Source organism: Chrysochloris asiatica, unplaced genomic scaffold, assembly GCF_000296735.1.
Source record: "Chrysochloris asiatica unplaced genomic scaffold, ChrAsi1.0 scaffold00045, whole genome shotgun sequence".
Taxonomy (NCBI): Eukaryota; Metazoa; Chordata; class Mammalia; order Afrosoricida; family Chrysochloridae; genus Chrysochloris; species Chrysochloris asiatica.
In genome coordinates, this window is record NW_006408563.1 from 4,272,112 (window position 1) to 4,290,778 (window position 18,667).

The 18,667-nt window shown below is 37.7% G+C and overlaps 1 protein-coding gene across 3 annotated transcripts in view; it reads right to left on the bottom strand.

Moving 5' to 3' along the window:
• PARD3B (par-3 family cell polarity regulator beta) overlaps window positions 1–18,667 on the bottom strand; it is a 1,706,387-nt gene that overhangs the window by 789,528 nt on the left and 898,192 nt on the right. The gene's annotated exons all lie outside the window — the stretch shown is intronic.

Genomic DNA, 18,667 nt, shown 5'->3' on the forward strand with positions numbered 1-18,667 from the left:
TGAATAAAAGATCTCAACATTATAGAGTAAGTGGTTTCACTCTGGATTTGTGCCGTAGACTTCTATTTCACTGGAATCAGGTGTTAATCTTTTCAGTGTTTTCACTGTCCTTCCCTCTCCTGTTTGCTTTCTGAAATATCCAAATGGGCCATTTACACAAGGAAATCTCAAATATATCATTTGCCTGCTGATATCAAGTCAACTCTGACTTAGAGAGGCCCTATAGGACAAGATACAACTATTCTATAGGATTTCCAAGGCTGTACAGGAGCTCTGGTAGCGTAGTGGTTACGAATCGGGCTGCGAACCGCAAGGTCCGCAGTTCGAAACTACCAGCTGCTCCGCGGGAGAAAGATGAGGCGATCTGCTCCCGTAAAGATTTACAGCCTCGGAAACCCTGTTCAGGGTCGCTATGGGTCGAAACCGACTCGACGGCACTTAACAACAACAACAACAACAGCTTATGGAAGCAAACTGCCACATGGTTCTCCCTCATAGAGGTTGGTGGGTTTGAACCATCAACCTTTCAGCAACCAAAATGCTAGCCCCTGTACCACTAGAGTTCTGACTCATAGTGACCTTGTATAGGGTTTCTGAGGAACAGCTGGTAGGTCTGAACCACGGATCTTATAATTAATAGTTTAGTGCTTATCCTATATTGCCATACCAGGATGCCATCGTTGTTGTTGTTGTTAAGAAGAAATCCAGACTTGTTACTTTGCCATGGGATTTTGAGTCTGAGGATAATCTTCACCAGAGATACTAAAATTAACCATTCAATTTCTAAACTTTTAAATGCTTTTCAACTACAAAGAGGCAGTAGCAACGTTGAAATGGCTGCTGCCTCGATCAGTAGAGGAAAATGTAGATTTGAGAAAGCAAGCCTGATTTATATTCTTATTTATATAAAACAGTACTTCTTTGTTAGGTCATGAAATTGTATTTAACAGAGTAATTTTGCAGAAGTCCCACACTTCCCACCACTAGAAACATATTCCTACTACTGGACAAAGTATCATAGGATGGACTGTGGTTACACTCTAAAAATAAGCCACATGGAGAAGTATCTATGATCAATAACTACACCAGTAAAGAGAACATACTTGGATATGAAAATATCACTTCAGTAACAACCACAGCTGCAGCAACATAGTAATAATTGAGTTTAAGACCTTAAACATAAAGGATGTCAGTTAATGTCTTAATAAAAGCAAGACGTATCTGCAACTGAGGTGTTAGTCTTAGTAAACTGAGTAGGGTAAAAGAGTAGCAACATTTTATCCAGAATGTGATGGATTTGTGAGGAACTTGGTCTACCCTAGATTTTATTTTGTTGTTGACTTGTTTTTCTCCTCTCCACAGGAATTTAAACTTTAGGTTACAGAATGCTTTAAGCTAAAGGTTCCTAATCTTAAAATATGGATGCTTTTGACCATTTATATCATTCAGAAGGCTTGACATATGCTCACAGAGAACAGAGAAATGATGGGGGCAGCTTGCAAAACTACCAAGGTATAGACACTTAAACAAATTTGTGACTACTGAACATGTCACAATATCTGATGACTTTTTTTCTGCAATTATAAACAGCATTATTTTCTTCATTTTATTTTTTGATAGTTCATTGCTAGGGAACAGAACTACAACTTATTTTTACATATTGATATTATATACTATAACCCTCTTGAATTGCTTTTTAGTTTTAGTAGTTTTCTTTTGTATATAGACTCTTTAACGATTTTTGTATATAAGGTTATATCATATGTGAACAAAGATACTTTCATTACTTCTTTTTCAACCTGAGTGTCCATATTTTCCTTTCTTCTCTAATCACCCTGGCTACAACCAACTGAACAATGCTGAGTAGAAACAGTAAGAGCAGATATTCTTATTTTCTTTCTCTTAAGCAAAAAAAAAAAACAAAATGTTCAGCTTAAATGAGATGTTAGCTGTGGGTTTTTGTAGATGACTTATCAGATTGTGTTTTTGTTTCAATTCATCTCATAGTATTATCTGATTTTACCCACTCATTATGTATATAAATGTATTATTTTCCATAAATTTGTGACTTTCCAAAACTTCCTTTTGTTACTTTTTTTTATTACCAGATCACTGTAGTTGGACAGCACATTTTATAAGATTTTAATCCTGCTAAATTTATTAAGGCTTATTTTATGAGCACACATTTGATTAATCATCGAGAATGCTCTGTGTATATAGTTGAGAAGAAAGTGTATGTTGCTGCTGGGTATAGTTTTCTATAGATATCTCTATCCATGTAGATGATATATAATGTTTCTATTGATCTTATCACCTTGTTGATCTTCTTCCTGCTTGTTCTATACATTAATGAAACTGGAACACTGACATCTTCAACTACAAGGGTGAGTCAGAAAATATCCATCCTCTGGTGGCAGAGTTTATTTTAATCAACTGTTAGATAAGACAAATCCATCATTTTTTGACATAATCTCCTTGCTCTATAATACACTTTGTGCATCTGTCAACGAACCTCTGTATTCCCTTATTAAAAAACATTTTTTTGCTGAGTTGTGAACTACAAATGCACCGCTATCGTCACTTCCTCTGCAGAGGTGAACCTTCATCCTTGAAGGACCGCTTTCAGGCGTCCAAACAGCAGTGTCAACAGTGTGGGCAGAGGTGTGCAGATGTGCATTGTCATGCAGATTGCAATGCCCTTAATAGCAGTCCTCTGCATTTAATTAGAAGTTTAGTAAATCCACTGTAATGAGCACTGTTGATTGTTGAACCTTTTTGCTGATAGTGTTCCAATACTGGCCTTTGATAATCACAGAAGACCCAAAAGCATCAATTTTCTAGCTGATGGTTGACTTTTGAACTTTTCTTGATTGAGTTTTTTTGGTGATTGAGTTGGTGATTGAGGTTGTTTCCATCCCTACTCTGCCCTTTACTCTCAGGCTATCCAAGAGTTTCTGATCTTGCATGACAATGTATATCCACAAACCTCTGTCCATACCTTTGACACTCTTCAGAAACTTCATTTTGAGGTATTAAAGCATTCTCTCTTTAGTCCTGATCTTGCTCCATCGGACTTTCACCTCTTTGGTTCCCTGAAAGCCGTCCTTAGAGGAAGAAGAGCCACCTCTTATGAAAAAATGAAGACAGTGGTACATTTGTGGCTTGCAGCTCAGTCTTAAACATTTTTTTAATATGGGAATATGAAAGATTGTTGACAGATGGACAAAGTATATTGAAAAACAAGGGGTCTGTTTTTGTCTTTACTAAAAGACTGTATTTGTCTTTTCTAAAAGTTGATTAAAGTAAATTCTACAGCCAGAGTGTGAAAATTTTTTGATTCACCCTTATATTCTTGTTGAATTATCCATTTCTGCCTTCAGTTCTGTCAATTTTTGCTTCATATATTTCAGGGCTCTGCTGTTAAGTGCATTCATGTTTATAATTGTTTTATATTCATGATGAGTCTTTTATTATAAAATATTTGTCTCTATTAACAATGTTTGTTTCAAAGTCTATTTTGTCTAACATTAGTATAGTCACTACTACCCCCATTTTGGTTATTAGTTGCATGACATAGCTTTCTCTTCTTTGTACATATAACACATTTGTGTCTCTGAATTTGAAGTGCATCTCCAGCAGACAGCATATAGTTGGATATAGATGGACTGTTCTTTAACCTATTGTTCCAATCTCTGCCATCTGATTGAAGTGTTTAGTCAACTTACATTGAATGTGCTTAACCTATAATGTAGGGTTTAAACCCACTATTTGTTAATTTGCTTATATAATCTGTCCTTTTTGTTCTGCTAGTCTCCTTTTCTGCAATTGTTCATATTAAATTAAAACAATCTAGTTCTGATAAATACCAACTTAATGTCAACTGCATACAAGAACTTTGCTCCTGTATATTACTATTCTCCCTCCTTTACTGTGTGTTACTATTGTTGTTGCTACTGTAAGGTACCATTGAATCATTTCTAACTCACAGTGACCCCAAATACCACAGAATAAAAACACTGCTCTCAAAGGTGCCAGTCTCATAATTTGTTGTATTTTAACCTTGCTGCAGTCACTGTGTTAATCCATCTCATTGAATGTCTTCCTCTTTTCCAATGACCTTCCACTTTATCACGTATGATGTCCATTTCTGGAAACTGGGACCTCCTGATAACATGTCCAAAGTAGGTGAGACTAAGTCTCATCACACTCTTCCAAAAATAATGTGTTTGTTTTTCTGGTACTCCATAGTATTTCCAATAATCTTCACCACCACTCTAATTCAAGTACATAAATTCTTCTATGGCCTTACTTATTCATTGTACAGCTTTCACATACATACGTTATATTGTCTTTGTTGTTGTTGTTGTTATGTGCCATGGTACCACCAGTTGATTCCAATTCATAGTGACTTTTTGTACAACAGAATGAAGCACTATCTGGTCCTGGACCACACTCACAATCATGTTACACTTGAGCCCATTGCTGCTACCACTGTACCAATCCATCTCACTGGAGATCTTCCACATTTTTGCTGACCCTCCACTTTACCAAGCACAATGTTTTACTCCAGGAACTGGTCCTTCCTGATAATATATCTAAAGTGTGGGAGATCAAGTCTCGCCATCCTGGCTTCTACGAAGCATTCTAGCTACCCTTCTTCCAACATAGATTTGTTTGTTTTTCTGGCAGTCCATAGTACTTTTAATACTCATCTTCAACACCATAACTCAAATATCTCAATTTTTCTACCGTCTTCCTTATTAATTGTCCAACTTTCACATTTTTTGTATGATGTAATTTTAAAACTTGGCTTGGATAAGGCACTCTTTAGTCCTCAAACTGACATCTTTGCTCTTGAACACTTTAAAGAGGTCTTGTACAGCAAATCTGCCTAATGCAATATGTCGTCTGATTACTTGACTGCTGTTTCCATGAATGTTGGACCCAAGCAAAATAAGTCTTTGACAACTTCAATCTTTTCTCCATTTATCATGATGTTATTTATTGGTCCAATGGTGAGGCAGTTGAAAATGCCAAGGCTTAAATCAGGTGCTCTTTAGTCCTTATAGTGATCTCTTTGCTTTTAAACCCTTTAACGAGGTTGTTTGCATCAGATTTGCCTGACATAATAGCACAACCTTTGGTTTCTTGACCATTGTTTCCATGAGCATTGATTGTGAATCCAAGTAAAATGAAATCCCTCACATCAATCTTTTCTCTGTTTAGCACGATATTATCTGCTAGTCCAGTTGTGAACTTTTTTATTTACATTGAGTTATAATCCATACTGAGGACTGTAGTCTTTGGTTTTCATCAGTAAGTGCGTCAAGTTTTCTTCACTTTCAGTAAGCAATATAATGTCATCTATATACCACAGGTTGTTAATGAGCCTTTATCCAATCCAAGAATTCTCCTTCATACGGTCCAACTTCTCAGATAATTTTCTCAGCACACAGATGGAATAAGTACAGTGAAAAGATACAACCCTGACACATACCTTTCCTGATTTAAAACCATACAGTATCTCCTATATCTGTTTGTCTTATCGGTCTATGTAAAGATTTTCCATGAGCACAATTAAGTGTTCTGGCATTCCCATTCCTTACAATGTTATCCATAGTTTGTTATGATTCACATATTCATGTGCTTTTGCATAGTCAATAAACACAAGCAAACATCTTTCTAGTATTTTCTGCTTTCATTCAACATCCATCTGATGTCAACAGTGATATCCCTAGTTACATGCCATCTTCTGAATTTGGCTTGAATTTCTGGCAGCTCCCTGTCAATGTACTGCTGCAACAGATTTTGAATTATCGTCAGCAAAATTATACTTGCATATGATATTAATGATACTGTTCAATGATTTCTCATTTCATTGGGTCAATTTTCTTTTGAAATGGACACAAATATGGATCTCTTCCAGTTGGTTGGCCATGTAGCTCTGTTGAAGATTTCCTGGCATAGACAAATGAGTGCCTCCAGTGTTGCATCAGTTTGTTGAATCATTTCAATTGGTATTCTGTCAATTCTTAGCATCTTTCTTATCACTAATTTCTTCAGTGCAGCTTGGACTTATTCCTTCAGTATGATGAGTTCTTGCTGCCTCTTGAAAAGATTGAATGTTGATCAATTTTTTTGGTGCTTCTACATCATTCAACATTTTTTTTCAATGTCTTCCAATACTGCAACCTGACGTATGACTTTTTAAGCTTTTTCAGCTTGAAAAATGCTAAATGTGTTCTTCCCTTTGGTTTTTTAACTCCAAGTATTATATTTCATTATAATACTTGTTATTCTAAATCTGCTCTTTGAAATTTTCTGCTCAGCTGTTTTGCATCATCAATTCTTCTCATTGCTTTAGTTTCTCTCTGTTTAAGAGCAAGTTCCAGAGTCTCTTCTGGCATCCACTTTGGTCTTTCCTTTCTTTCCTGTTTTTCTCATGACATTTTGCTTTCTTTCTGTGTGATGTTCTTGATATCATCACACAACTCCTGTTTTGTGATATCAAATTTTCAGTGTGTCAAATCTTTTCTTGAGATGGTTTCTAAATTCAGATGGCATCTACTCAAGTCTGTATTTTGGCCCTTGTGGACGTTCTAATTTTCTTTGGCTCAATTTGAACTTGCATATGAGCAATTGATGGTCTGTTCCACAGCCGGCCCTTGTCTTTGTCATCATTTCTTCATCACCTCTTCCGATAAATGTAATCGATTTGATTTCTGTGTATTCTATTTGGTGGTGGTGGTGTTAAGAGCCCTCAAGTCACTTCCGACCCATGGTTAGTGGTGGTTATGTGCTATGGCATCAGTTCCGACTCATAGCAACCCTGTACAGGGTTTCCGAGGCTGTAAATCCTTATGGGAACAGAAAGTCTCATCTTTCTCCCGTGGAACAGCTGGTAGTTTTGAACTGCTGATCTTGAGGCTCGCAGCCTGATTGGTAACCACCACGCTACCAGACCCATAGCAACCCTCTATAAGGTTTCTGAGGAGCGGCTGGTGAGCTTGAACTGCCAACCTTGGAATTCAAACTGACCTTGCAGACCAAGACATTAACCCATAGTGCCATACCAGGCCTCCAAGCTAGGCCCACGTATATAGCTGCCATTCATGTTATTGAAAAAGGTATCTGCAGCGAAGAATCTTTTGGCCTTACAAAGTCTATAATGAGATCTCCAACATCGTTTCTATCACCAAGGCCATCTTTTCCAACTACTCATCCTTCTTCTTTGCTTCCAACTTTCACATTTCAATCACTTGTAATTATCAATATGCCTGGATTGCATGTTTGATCAATTTCAGACTGAAGAAGTTGGTAGAAGAATTCTTTAATTTCTTCATTATTGGTTTTAGTGGTTGGAACATAAATTCATATCAAGTAGTGCCATGTTAAACAATGGCTTCTATTTTCTTACAAACACCTTGGGAATACTGCTGTTCACAAGAGGGAGATTTGAGTAAGGTCAAATAAGGCAAGCCTTGAGAATGGAACTTTTCCAGAGAACTGGCAGAGACAATTGAAAAAATACTCTGTGGTAGGTTTTTTTAGTGGGCTCCAAACTCATCCTTTCCATCTAGTGGCTGGCTGGATGCTGGTTTCCACATCCAGTTATAAGGCTGGTTATAAGGCTTTGGGGGATTAAAATTAAGGTACATAAAATGCCATAAAGCTCATTGTTCTTAGTGACAGTCAACTTTTTTTTTTTTTTTAATGAATCCTCTTTCTTTGTCCCATAGTGAAAAATCTGAGGAAGAGACAATAAGGTGAAAGCCACCAATTTCATAACCTAGCCTCAGAAGTTACATAGCCTCACTTGTACCATATCCAACTGATAAATAGCAAAATATTAAGTCCAGTCAAGATTCAAGAAAAGGAGAATTAGGTTGTCTCTTTGACAGTGAGGAGTGTCACAGTATATGCAGCTGTATTTGTAAATCATCAGGGAGAAGAGAGTGAAGCTGAGTAAGATTGGACTATGTTCTCTTTCATTTAGGTCCTGAGTGCCATCCACTAACACTGCCCCAGACCCAAGTTCACTGTAAGCAGAGTAACTTCACTTTTATCCTTTTTTTTTTTTTTTTTAAATCATGAGCCTGCTTTGTAACATTTCTTTTGAAGGAAACATTTTGAAAGGATGAGTGCCAACCATGGCTTGAAAATAATAATATCATTAAATAGAGATTTTGGATCTGAATAGATGAAATATTCCTTTATATCTGTATTCCTCTGTAGTACTGCTGGCCTTGTTCAAATAACTTGACCTTATTCAAAGAAAAGGTTTGGCCTTTGTTTTTGCTTCTGCAGGTAATCTGTAGGCTCTCAGAATAGTATGCCAGATTGGAGTGCCTTTGTTTGCCAGGGGATTTGGGGTCATCTGGATAGTCTAACAATATGTTAACTGACAGGGGCTAATAAGTCATAGGATGGGGGCTGGCCATGCTAGAAAGATCAACAATGTGATGCAGATGTAAGATTTGAGTCATGTAGTATCAACCATTTGGCAGAAATATCAACCAAGTGGGCAGCCAACCAATCAACCATGCCTATGTGATGAAGACCCCATAAAGCTCTGGACACTGAAGATCACATAAGTCTTCATGGTTAGCAATATTCTAAGGAAGAAGGGACTTTTGAAGTACTTCGTGGGGAAATAGAAATGGAATGTTTCCATTAACCTCTTGTATTTGGGCACACACCAGTCTCAAGAGAGTAATATATCCTAATTCCATGAAGAGATGACAACAGAGGTTCTGCATTTGATATTTCTCGTGGATTCTGTCCTATGTGCTTCTTCCCTTGGCTGATTTCAATTTGCATCCTTCCCTAGAATGAAGCATAACTTTGATTATAATCGATTTCAGCAATTCTATCTAGTGAGTTATCAAATTTGTGGTAGCTTGGGGAACCCTCCCAAACTTGCAGTTGGCATCAGAAGTAAGAGCAATCTTAGAGACAATGCTCCTCCCTCTAATTTCTCACACCAACCTAGTTATATTTTTCTTTCTTGACAAAATGTAACATATGTGGCTATTTTTCAGTTATTCATGATAATGTGGAATGTGTCAGGGCAGTCACAAGAACACATATAAGTGGCAGTTCATAAAAAGAAATTATTTAAATTTGGCTTTAAAAATCTGCAGAGATATCAAAATACCCAGGATGTCAAAGAAAAACATTGGAATATTTATTACAAAGTTTTAACTCTGTTTTGCTTTGCTGCTTCCTTATACAACAGAACTTGTTTTATCCCATTGCCAAGGCAGGACGATAACATACTTTCTGGTTCAAATCAACATTCTGCAAGGTTAAAGGATTTTTTTTTTTTTTCTCTTCTAGTTCTAGTTAGATTATAAGTAAAGATTCTATTTATATCAACAAAGTACTTCATATGCCAAGTATCTGAAAATGTCAATTAGAATTTAAAAGCAATATTGGGCCAATTGTAATGCGCTAATCTGCTCAAGGATAATTCTGAACTGAATTTGGGAGCAATCATGTCAATAAAAACAGACTTAAAAAGAACACAAACATTGACAGACTGACATGTTCTGAAACAAGAATCAGACTATATTAAAAAGATCATTGAAACCTTTCTGCCTTTTCACAGTTATCAAAAAGGTTTGTAACTATAGCTTATCATTGCAACTAATGGGCAATATTTAGCACCTCCAAAAATTTTTCTGCATATTTTAGTAAGAACATTTTTCGATATTGTCCAGAAATCGAGCAGGTGAAAGATGCTTGTTGTTGTTGTTAAGTGCTGTCAGATTGGTTCTCACTCACAGTAACCCTGTATAGAGTTTACAAGTAGCAGCTGATGGGTTTGAACTGCCAGCATTGTGGTTAGTTGTTGTTGTTAGGTGCCATCAAGTCAGTACCAACTCATAGCGACCTTATGCACAATGGAAAGAAACACTGCCCAGTTCTGGGCCAACCTCACAATTGTTGCCATGCTTGAACCCACTGATGCTGCCACTTGGCCAATCCATCTCGCTAGGGGTCTTCCTCTTTTTCTCTGACCCTCCACTTTATCAAACATGATAACCTTCTCCAGTGACTGGTCCCTCCTGACAATATGTATGAAGTATGAGAGACGAAGTTTGGCCATCCTGGCCTCCAAGGAGCACTCTGGCTGCACTTCTTCCAAAACAGATCTATTGGTTCTTTTGGCAGCCCATGGCACTTTCAATATTCTCCCCCAACACAATAACTCAAAAGCATCAATTCTTCTACAGTCTTCCTTATTCACTGTCCAGCTTTTGCATGCATATGAGGTTACTGAAAATACCACGGCTTGGGTCAGGCACACCTTAGTCCTCAAGCTGACAGGTTTGCTCTTCAATACTTTCAAAAGGTCTTGTGCAGCAGATTTGCCTAATGCCATACATCGTTTGATTTCCTGAATGCTGCTTCCATGAGTGTTAATGGTTGATCCAAGACTAATGAAGTCCTTGACAACTTCAATATTTTCTCCATTGATAAGAATGTTGTTTATTGGTCCAGTGGCGAGAATTTTTGTTTTCTTGACATTGAGCTGTAATCCATACTGAAGATTGTGCTCCTTGATCTTCATCAGTAAGTATTTTAAGTCTTCTTCACTTTCAGAAAGCAAGGTTGTATCATCTACATATTGCAGGTTGTTAATGAGTCTTCCTCCCATCTTGATGCCATGTTTTTCTTCATATAAGCCAGTTTCTTCGATTATTTGCTCAGCATACAGGTGAATAACTATGGTGAAAGAATACAAGCTTGTCGTACACCTTTCTTAAATTTAAATCATTGTGTTCCCATGTTCTGTTCAAACAAATGGTTAATAGTCCAGTGTTTATCCTACAGCACCACACCAGGACTCTACTCTAAAAGAACACAAAGCCAATTCCAAGTTGACTCCAACACCATTGTAAGAGTATAGACAAAGGCAGCACGCTATTTATTTATTAATAGGGTGCCTATAAATCACCTTTTCAAAGTATTCCAAAATAAGTGACAAGCAGAAATTTAAGAGTACTTAGACTTTTCTTACTAATTTACATGGTGAAATGAAGAGTCACAAAATCACATCAATCCCCACATAAAAATGGTATTTATTTTCTCATAACTTATTTAAGTAACTTTCAGAAAAAAATCTGAAAAACAATGACTATTAAATTTGGAAGTAAAAGAGCAAAAATAACCCTGGTTATGAATAACGACATGTATAAGACATGGTGTTGAACAGCTCCCATAGTTTTTTAACTTTGGGTTCGAGAAATATTAATTATATGGCTTCAAAGCTCCGAACATGCTTCAAGAAAACAGGGGTTTTGAAAGCTCTATATTTAAATTTTATTAATAAATTAGATTTTTAATGCTAACTTAAATAGAGGGATGTCATCAGCTGAACAGAATATAAGAATACAGCGCTATTTCAAAGTTTCTGTTTGCCTCCTCCTTTAGCCCACACTGTATTTCTTTTCTCTCTAATGGAGTTCAGCAGGAGGTCATGTCTTGCCAAGTGGGCAGAATGCTTTCAGAAGTTTGTCCTTTACCTTTTTTTTTTTCAACCAGAGCAGGCAACTATCCTATGTGGCGTTCACAACAGACAAGTTTAATTACTACAATTTTTTTAAAAGTGAACATTTTTAGCAACACTTTCAGGATCACAGGAGCATCTCTGACAGCCAGAATGAGTTGGATTTAAACATCACCACACTATTTTTAGCTTTAAAATCAACACTTACATAAATATTCCCAAACCAATTAGCAGCAGCTGGAAAGTAAAGGTGTTTACATTTAGTTAGCACTAGCGCTAACAACTGCAAGTGCTCACAGGCTGCAGGAGAAGGGTCGAGCATCAAGCGGGCATACCCTCTCTCCAGGGGTGATGATGGTGTTGGCACCAGGCTATCATTTCATATTTCACAGTTAATGGAAGGCACTGGTTTCATACAGGAGCATATATCATTATGAAGGATCATCTCATTACACAGCCTCAAAGGATCTTAACACTCTTGATAACATTTTTTTAGAAGGAAAGGCTCCTCAAATCCCCACTGCTTGTCCCTGGTCAACCACAGATATACAAGGAAATATACAAACGGTTTCAGAGCTTTGTTTTTTCTCACTCAAGGTATCTGTGGGTGATGCAAACATCAGTGTGTTTGGCTGCTAACCGAAAGACTCGCAGTTGGAGCCCACTAGAGGTGCTTCAGCAGAAAAGCCTGGTGGAGTCCTTTTAAAGTATTAACCATTAAACAAACACCCAATGGAGCACAGTTCTAGCCTAACACATATGGGGTTGACATGAGTAGGAATCAACTACGTGGCAACTGTTTAGTTTTTTCTTTGCTCAGATAAGAATTAAAATAGATGTCCTGTTTTACAAAGAACTGCCTCCTCTTTACTTATTAACCTGGTGATGTAGAGTTGCTTGCAACTCATAGTGACCACATAGGATACAACCGAATGGACCCATAGGGTTTCCAAGGCTGTAATTTTTACAGAAGCACACTGATAGAACTTCTCCAGTGGAGTGACTGACAGATTCAAACTGCAGACCTTTCCATTAACAACCCAGTGTTTAATCATTGTACTATCAGAGTTCCTTCTCTTTATTTATGCCTTTGATTTCTAGCCACAATGTGTTGGCTACATTGAAAACCACTTGCCCACAAAATTTTAACTGCAATCGAGTTCTGTTTTAAAAGCTCAGGTGCATTTTAAAGTGAGATTTGCATTCTGAAAGTCAGCTACAAGTTTCCTCTCAAAGTACGCATGCTTTTGAGAATGAGAGTAATAGAAAAATTATACAGCTGTGAAAATCAGGATATGTGCCTGGAGTTCATACATAAACATAATGTAAATTTTTTAAATTCTGGGAATAAATTTCAGAATTTTTGTTTTTACAAGTAAAGAATACCTGTGTGAAAGTAAAAACAAACCATATTTAATAAGCACAAATATGAACTTAACATGCTATTTGGTAGTCAAACACTATTATTCATTCTTATCTAATATAATGCTTTGGGCAATGTCTTGTCATAGAAGATCTGTCAACTGGCTTTATAGATGTCCTAAAAATGTCTGTGTTATCAGTTAAACACAACCATACCTTATTATGTGGTAGTGGTGGTGGGTGTGTGCCTTGGAGTCAGTTCCGAATCACAAGGACCCTGTATAGGGTTTCTGAGGCTGTAAATCTTTATGGGAGCAGAAAGCCTGTTCTTTCTCCCACAGAATGTCTGCTATTCTTGAACTGCTTACCTTGAGGTTAGCAGCCCAACTTGTAACCAATATGCTATCAGAGCTCCTTATAATGTATTATATATGTACATAAATCCTAACCCACTGCTATGGAGTTGATCCTGGCTATAAGATTTTCGAGGCTGTAAATCTTCACGGGAGCAGAGAGAGTCTCATTTTTCTCCCAAGGAGCAGTTTGAACTGTAGACCTTGAAGTTAGCAATACGGTGTTTAAACTATATCATCGCCATCAGATTTGTATACACACACACACACACACACACACACACACACACACACATATATATATATATAGCACTCTAGTCCCATAAAGATTTACAGTCTCAGCAACCCTATGCAGGGTCGCATGAGTCAGAACTGACTCCATGGCACATAACAACAACAAATATATGGAGCTCTGGTAGCGTAGTGGTTACAAGTCAGGCTGCTAACCTCAAGGTCAGTAGTTTGAAACTACCAGCTGCTTTGTGGGAGAAAGATGATATATGTGAATGAGGGGGTTTCAAAAAGTGCATGGACAAATGAAATAAAAAGAAAATGGGATTTTTTCCCTGAATTTTTGAGTCCCCAACACATACATGCATATATATATATATATATATATATGAGTTCCAGTATGGTGCTGTAGGAAAAGCACTGGACTACTAACCACAAGGTTTTCAGCTTAAGCTCACCAGCCACTCCTCAGAAATCCTATGCAGGGTTGCTATGAGTCAGAACCAACTTCATGGCACTTAATACTTTGCATATATATAGATACAGATATAGATATACCTACACACACACACATATATAGTATAAGTACATGTGTGATTAGGTTGTATACCTGTTATGGTTGTTAAGTGCGCTCAAGTTGGTTCTAACTCATAGCAACCCTGTATTTGATTTCCAAGGAGAGGCTGGTGGGTTTGAACTTCTGACTTTGTGGTTAGCAGTGCAGTTCTGGTCCTACGGCAAGACTCCAGTTGTGTACCTATGTACTTAGAAAGTGAAAAGACAACTAGAGATTTGAAAAGTGCTAAATTACAAATTGCTTAATAAAAAAGACCTTCTAATCAAACAGGACCCAGAGTCCAGGGACCACACTGATACAGTCAGAGGATGGGGGTTGGGAGTTTCCATCTGTAATGTTTCCCAGGTGCTGCAAGGCTGGGACCCTAGTGAAAGGCTGCTTTACAGTAGTCAGTGTGCTATAGCCAGACTGTGTACAGAATTCAGGACAAATGCTATGTCCTGGCAAGACCAGTATTGATTGTATTTGTCTAGCCCATTCCTTCTATTGCTAAGGAAACTAAGATGCTCAGAGGAGAAGTGACTAACCTTTTTTTATAAATCATGATAATGACAAAGCCAGCAGCTAAGAATCCTGATTTCCAATTCATGCTCTTCCTATTGTAACATGATAACAACTTGCTGAATTAATGATGCAGATCTACTATTGAGTTTTTGGATTCTTCTTTCTTCCAATGATTTTAGTTAACAAGTTATAATCATAACTTGGATATAATTTGTCTTTCTTTCAAAGATATCAAAACATGTTATGTATTATAAGTATTGATAAAACAATTAAATGCATACTCACAAAAATGCTAGACCATTTCTTGGTGTTTTTAATCCAAATTTTCTTAATAGAATTACTTAAGCATAAAATATTAAAGAAACTGGAAATCAAAGAAAGAATCAAGATTTCTTTGGATAGTGTCTCCTAATATTTGAGTTTGAGTGCAAACATGATAAATATAAGCATAAAAAAATATACCTTGCAATGATTCTTACTGATTTTAGAAAAACTGGGGGAAGAAAAGATGCTATAATATGAAACATTAAAGGTGATCATTTTCAGGGGAAACTATCAAATATTTTATTTTGCTAAGGACTGTGGTCTAATAATTGCAGTTTTTAAAATTTAATTTTAGAACACAATTTATTAGATCATAGTCCTGATGTGGCACCATGGGTTAATGTGCTGGACTGCAAAGTCAGTTTGAACTGCAAGGTTGGCAGTTCAAACTCATCAGCCACTCCTCAGAAACCATATACAGGGTCGCTACGGGTTGAAACCAACTCAATGGCACTTAACAACAACAAGAACAATGCTATACGAATTACCCACTGCCATCAAGTATATGTTTATGCATAGATATCTTGTGTAGTGTTTCTAAGTCTGTAAATCTTTACAGGAGCAAAAAACTTCATCTTTATCCAAGGTATACAACCTTGTCATTGTTGTTGTTAGGTGGCATCGATTCTGTACTGACTCATAGCAACCCTATGCATAACAGACCAAAACACTGTCTGGTTCTGTGCCAACTTCACAATCGCTGCTACTAGTCCCTTACTAATCTGGAAAGCAGGTAAAAGCATAATGGTTAACTTCCTAACTCCAAACCTTTGTGTGTACATAAACACACTGATAAGTAATGGGCATACGCTATCTTGACACATGTGGAGCGTTTAAACAATTCTGGACTTTTAAAATAAACTAAAATCAACACTCTGTACTTGACTGTCTTCCCAGAGATGATACAGTTACGGGTTATGTACTACACAGGGTGAATCTCATTGACACTCAATATACTCATGGGTGGCCACACCTTCGCTTCATCTGGTTTGTGTCCAAGAGATGCTGACTGATTTTAACAGTGTGGTGCAATGAATTGTTTAATATGTTTAATTGCTTAATATGTCTCTTCTAGCCTTAGTCTTGGTAACTCCCATCAAAGGCCTCTTTTCTTCCTGGGTCAGGGTTAGAGAAGGTGGGAGAAGATCCTGACAGGATGACATGATTCATCTGTTGATGGTAACAGAGTTACTTGTAAATGTGAAAACTTGGAACTCTAACATGGGTTTAAAATGAACCAGCTCAGAAATAGAAAAAGGGAATCTCAGTATCATCAAAGAGAAAGAACCAGGAGTGGAGTATGTCCTTTAGATCCTGAGAGCTTTGTGCAATGTACCTCCTAGATCTAGGGACAGAAAGATCTGTGCCACTGGAGAAGTGACAGAGGAGTAGAAGGAGCAGAACCAAGAACCAGAGCTTGAGACAGAGCAGTGGGCTTCCCAGCCCACGAAGCAATAAAGCAAAGTGACTTTGGGCAAGAAGGTTGCTTATAGAATAGAGTGTCTCCAGCTACTTAAGTGGGGCAGCTAGGTTTGCTGACCCGGTGCCTTCAGGTTGAGGATTATGATGAAGTGGTGTGTCCTGTGGGCACTGGAACTGTGCCCTGGGCACTTTCTGATCCTGTACTCTAATCTGTTAACTTCCCTAATAAACCCCAGAACTGTGAATATGGTTCTGAGTTCTGTGTGACCACAGCTGAATAGAGAGGTCTGTGGGAGGAAAGATCAAACTGATTTTGTGGTCCAGTGCCTGTCCGACAGCCCCATGTGCACATATGTCTATACACACACACATATATTTAAGAGGACTTCAAAAATTTGTGGACAAATTCCATTCTCTTTTCATTCCATTTTTCCAGGAACACTTTAACCCTTTCATGTACACATACACATATATTGAAGCGTGCTTGTATATGTGTGTATACATACATGGTTGTTGTTAAGTGCCATCAAGTGGGTTCCAACTCATAAGTGACCCTGTAGAGGATTTCCAAGGAGCAGCTAGTGGGTTTGAAGCACCAACCTTGTGGTTCACGGTTCACAGTCCAGTGCTTGTCCTATAATACAACACCAGGAGTCTCTCGCTCTCTCAATATGGTGGTTGATGGTTATGTGCCGTGGATTCGGTTCTGACTCATAGTGACCCTATACAGAGTTTCTGAGGCTGTAAACCCTTATGGGTATGGAAAGTCTCATCTTTCTTCTGTGACCATCTGGTTGTTTCCAACTTCTGACCCTGAGGTAACCAGCCCAATTCACAGCCATTACGTTACCTGAGCTTACACATACACACACACACATATGTTGTTGTTAAGTGCCGTTGAGTAGGTTTGACTTGTAGTGACTCTGCATAGGATTTCGTAGGAGCATCTGGTGAGTTTGAACTTCCAACCCTGCAGTTCAAAACCGACCTTGAGGTCCAGTGCATTATTCTGCAGCACCACACCAGGACTCTCTCTCTCACACACACAGAGTTCTGGTGTAGTGCTATGGGTTAATACACTGGATTGCAAAGCCAGTTTGAACAACAAGATTGGAAGTTCAAGCTCACCAGCCACTCCTTGGAAACCCTATACAGGGTTGCCATAGTTCAGAACCAACTCAATGGCAATCAACAACAACACATATGTGTGTATATACAGAACAACAATATACATATATATATGTGGGTGTGGGTGTGTGTATATATGTAATATAAATATATAGTATATATAGTATATATATATAAGGAGCTCTGGTAGCGTAGTGGTTACGACTTGGGCTGTGAACCGCAAGGTCAGCAGTTCGAAACTACCAGCTGCTCCGCGGGAGAAAGATGAGGCTTTCTACTCCCGTAAAGATTTACACCCTCGGAAACCCTGTACAGGGTCGCTATGAGTCGGTTCCGACTCCACGGCACATAACAACAACAACATAGTATATATATAAGGAGCTCTGGTAGCGTAGTGGTTACGAATCGGGCTGCGAACCTTAAGGTCAGCGGTTCGAAACTACCAGCTGCTCCGTGGAAGAAAGCTTTCTGCTCCCGTAAAGATTTACACCCTCGGAAACCCTGTACAGGGTCGCTATGGGTCGGAACTGACTCAATGGCACTTAACAACAACAATAGTATATATATACATATAATTTTTTAACATACTGATTTCTATATAACTTTCGATGTACAAATTGTCATGAGGCAATGCGCACTTGAAATAAAACTTAAATGCTCTCTTACTATTTCTTTGGTAAATTTTTATTTTCCTGTTATCTTTTTGAGGATATTTTGTTTCCTTCTTAGTGCCAATAATTAGCACAATTACATTTCATTATTAAGATTCTCCAGTGTTTATAAGGCAAAAGTAATGAAAACAATAACTTAAAAAATAATGCATACTCTATACATATTTTGCTTGCTGAATTTATTGTATCTTTTTTCATTATTAGTGTTGTTAAATGCCATGGAATTGGTTCCAAGCTATATCAACCTTATATAGGATTTCAGAGAAGTGTGTGATGGGTTTGAACTGCTGACCATGCAGTTAGCAGTTTAGTGCTTACTGTACAGTGCCACACCTTTTTTATCTTTCCAGGTTTACGTTTTTCCAAGGAATTTATACAATAGCCTTGACTAAGCTGGTACCAGATGGTCAGTAACTGAAATTGTTTTATTTGAGAGATCTGAATGAACTAAACATGTTGAAGTTTGTCAACCTCATCTAGGTATCAAACCACCCCCCAAAAAACTGCTATGAACATCAAGATCAGCCTTTCACCTCTCACTCCAACTCATGTGCTGCTTCCCACACAAATGTATTCAATA